This window comes from Nyctereutes procyonoides, unplaced genomic scaffold (assembly GCF_905146905.1).
Source record: "Nyctereutes procyonoides isolate TBG_1078 unplaced genomic scaffold, NYPRO_anot_genome, whole genome shotgun sequence".
NCBI classification, from domain to species: domain Eukaryota; kingdom Metazoa; phylum Chordata; class Mammalia; order Carnivora; family Canidae; genus Nyctereutes; species Nyctereutes procyonoides.
This window is the reverse complement of record NW_026575043.1, coordinates 7,356,595-7,360,923: the sequence shown is the minus strand read 5'-3', so window position 1 is coordinate 7,360,923 and position 4,329 is coordinate 7,356,595.

The window sequence follows — 4,329 nt, the reverse complement described above, 5'->3', positions numbered from 1 at the left end:
GCAGAGCATTTTCTCATGTGCATGTTGGCCATGTCTATGTCTTCCTCTGTGAGATTTCTCTTCATGTCTTTTGCCCATTTCATGATTGGATTGTTTGTTTCTTTGCTGTTGAGTTTAATAAGTTCTTTATAGATTTTGGAAACTAGCCCTTTATCTGATATGTTGTTTGCAAATATCTTCTCCCATTCTGTAGGTTGTCTTTGAGTTTTGTTGACTGTATCCTTTGCTGTGCAAAAGCTTCTTATCTTGATGAAGTCCCAATAGTTCATTTTTGCTTTTGTTTCTTTTGTTTTCGTGGATGTATCTTGCAAGAAGTTACTGTGGCCAAGTTCAAAAAGGGTGTTGCCTGTGTTCTCCTCTAGGATTTTGATGGAGTCTTGTCTCACATTTAAATCTTTCATCCATTTTGAGTTTATCTTTGTGTATGGTGCAAGAGAGTGGTCTAGTTTCATTCTTCTGCATGTGGATGACCAATTTTCCCAGCACCATTTATTGAAGAGACTGTCTTTCTTCCAGTGGATCGTCTTTCCTCCTTTGTCGAATATTAGTTGACCATAAATAGAATTTCTTTTTGTAATTACAAAAGCAGTACATGCAAATTGCAGAAATTTTTGGAAAAGCAGAAAATTATAAAGAAAAAATTTAAAGTGCCCATAATCTCACTGCTGGGAGATAGTTACTATTAATATTTAATATGTTTCCCTCTGGTCTTTGTGCAATTTTTGGCAATTTAGATTTTAAAAAAACATTTTAGATTAAATGTTATATACAGAATGAATCCTACATTTATCATTTTCAATTAAAATAACACTTCCCTGTGTACTAAAAAGCTATCCCTATTTAAAGGCTTTACACAACCTTTGTGGTTTGCCAACATTTGTTTACTCTTTTTCTATTGTGAGTCATTAAGTTTATTTCTAATATTTCATTATTGTAAATTGTACTGAAATATTATATATATATACATACATATATCTACACACAAGCCTTTGTTCACATTTTAAATCATTTCATTAAGATAAATTTCTCTAAGTGAAATCACCAAATGAATCAGAAAATATAAACACTGAGGCAGTTTTGAAACAAGACCCCTCAAATCCTCTGACACCCCTCCCATAGAGAGCTGGGGTCTATCTCCTCTCTCCTTGGATCTGGGTGGGCTCTTGACAACTTGAACCCACAGACTGGGCAGAAGTGAGGCTGTGTGACCTTTGAACTTTGACGGCTGGAACACGCACACTTGAAGCCCTGAGCCACCACATAACCAACCAGACATCCAAGGCCACCATACCAAGAGGAGGCCAACCCATGTGGGGGCCCAGTAAGGCACTACTCTTTGCATCACACCAGTTCAGGCATTAAACTTGTGAATAACCTAACCTATCATTGGAAGATTGCAACCCCAGGTCGCTGAGTCACCCCCATGCAACCTTCAAGTCTTACCTGCTGAGGCCCCACACACCATAGAACAGACTATCCATCCCTACTGTTTGAATTCCTGATGTACAGAATCTGTGAGCTTAATAAAATGGTGTGGGTTTTGGTTTTGTTCTTGTTTTTTTTTTTTTTAAATTTAAAAAATGGTGTTTTAAACCAAGTTTCTGGGTAATTTTTCATGCAGCAATAGTAACTAGAAAAAACATGTTTAGGGTTCTTGATATATCCTGTCAGACTGTTTTCCAGGCAGCTTGTAGCAATCTGGCTTCCCACCTAGATTCACTGGCAGCTCCCAGCTCCCTGCACTTTATCCAGGCTGGTACATTTCAGAGTTCACCTCTCATTTTGTTTGTGAATTTTTACTATGGAAAATGAATATGCACAAAAATGAGAAAACAGTATATGAGTTAAAAAGAAAATAGTGTATGAACAAAACATCCATGTGCCCATCACCCACTTTATAATTCCCACATTTATTTCATCTCTTCCCCTTCCTCCTCCTATCTCTATCAGCAGAGCTATTATATTTCGATATCACTCTTCCTCAATAAAAGTATATTTGTTCCTCTTAGTCAATGAAAACCAGGACTTGCTGGAAATAGTGAAGTCAGACAATCAACAACAACGAATAGAAAAGGAGATCATAGCTACTCCGATCCCAAATGGTTATAATGAGCTAGGCAGCATTTTATTTTTAAAAATTTATTTATTTAAGTAATCTCTACACCTAACATGGGCTCAAACTCACGACCCAGAGATGAAGAGTTGCATGTTCTTTTGACTAAGCCAGCCAGGTGCTTCATTTTCTTTCTTTGCTTACTTCTTTTTTTTTTTTTTCTTAAAGTAAATTCTTTGCTCAATGTGGGGCTTGAACTCATGACCCCAAGATCAAGAGTCAGATGCTCTACCCACTGAGTCAGTCAGGCGCCAGAGCTAGGCACTATTTTAAACACATCACCCATAATCACTCATTTAAGCTTCACAGAACTCTCATAGGGAAGGAGAGTGAATTACCATCATCCCATTTTACAGATGAGGAAATCAAGGCATAGGGAATGAAGTGACTTGTCAAGTTTGCATAACTAGCTAGCTACAAAGTGGTAGAGACAAAAGTTGAACCTGAGCAGCGTTTCTCCAAAGCCCATGGTGTCATTACTCTACTACATCCCTGCTCTTTTGGGAAACTAACTTCTGTGGCTGGTTATAGCAAATCAGTTTGTATAGCACACTGAAATGATTCTCTGCTCCACCATTACCCCGATTACTGGGGAGAGATTTGAAAGCTGGAGATAATATATGGTGCCATTTGACCAGATGGTTCATGTAGAAGTGTGACTGGCTTATGTGTGGAGCCCCATAAAGAAAAAGCCAGGCCAGAAAAGAGGCAAATATAGTGTAGCCTAACAAGATCAGGGTTTCTACTGCATATGGAATAGGTCTCATTCATATTAAAAGGGAAAAATACAACTTCTGGCCTACTATGGAGCAATGAAACTGCCTCATAGCTAATTCCAAAGGAAATAATGTAAAAAGTAAAAGCAAATCCTCCAGAAATTCATCAGCAGTAGTCAAATGAGGAAAGAAGCACATTCCAATGATAGCATCAAAAAGGTGATCCAGGAAGGACACTCGACTTGGGAGCTAACTGGCCCTGCCATGTTGGTAGGGCTTCCAACCCCCTCACCCCCAGCTCCTTCTCTCAGAGGTCACAAAATGTTAAGCATTGTCATCAGCCCTCCAATCTGCAAAGAGCCGACCTGTGCGGTTCCCTTTATCTTTTCTGATCACAGGGGATGAAAATCGCTGCTGGGGAGAGATTGGGTGAAACATTCCACTGGAATGGCAGGGATGTGAAAGCTCCAGGGGCTGCCCTCTTAATGACAGAAGGGGATCCGAAGCCTGTGGAAGTGGAATACACCAGGTGATATGAACTCTCTGAAATAGAAATGAGCACAGCGCTCAGGGTTTCTATTGAAGAGTGCACGCAGCTGCCCACTGAGCCCCCCTACCATGCCCACAGGGCACAAAAAACAGGAAACACCAAGCCCACCAATTATAGCACTTTGGGGAAAACAAACTGGTCTCAGATAAGGTGGGAAGGGAGTCACGAAGTCACCCACACTCCATCAGAGCAAACAGGGGGTTTGACAGAGCTGCCCGAACTTGAGCAAGATGAAAAGAATCAGGCCTGGCAAGGAGGCCCCGGTGCCTGCGGGGCTGGGGGTGGAGTAGGGGTGGAAAGAACAGTCTAACAAAAGACAAACACACCGCAGCCTGCGTGAACACTTAACTCAAGGAAAAGAAAGAATTGCCCTTAGCAGAGGCTCCAGGACAAGACAGAGCCATCCAGTGATCAGGGCCCTCGGGAGAAGGGATCCAAGAGAAGAGAGCCAGTGAGAGGATACCCATGTGAGCCATCCTCTTAAGGCCCACCTCGGGAAGTCTGAGACCAGATTCCTTTGTGCAATTCAAGCAAGTGGGCCAGCTCCAGCCTCAGGACCCTTGCTGAACCCTTCCGAGAGAAGACAGCTATTTGAGTGCCACTGTGCTAGGGGCCAAGTTTTTTAAATGTATTAAGTCATTTAATCCTTACAGCAGCCCTATGAGATAGTCACAATTATCATCCCATTTTACAGATAAGGAAACTTTGCACAAGGGCACACAGCCAGCAAGGTGGTCTGGATCCAGAATCTTGCTCCTATTATACAACTTGCTATCTTGTATTCAAGAGAGAGAGAGAGAGAGAGAGAGAGAGAGAGAACACGTTTTACTGCTCTAGAGCTGGAGAAGCCCGTTTTGTTTACCAGGTAGATAGGAGACTAATTACAAACTGTCTACCCTGGGAGAGGAACTCTTTGATTTTGCTCTCCACTCCCCTCCCCCAGAGAGTAG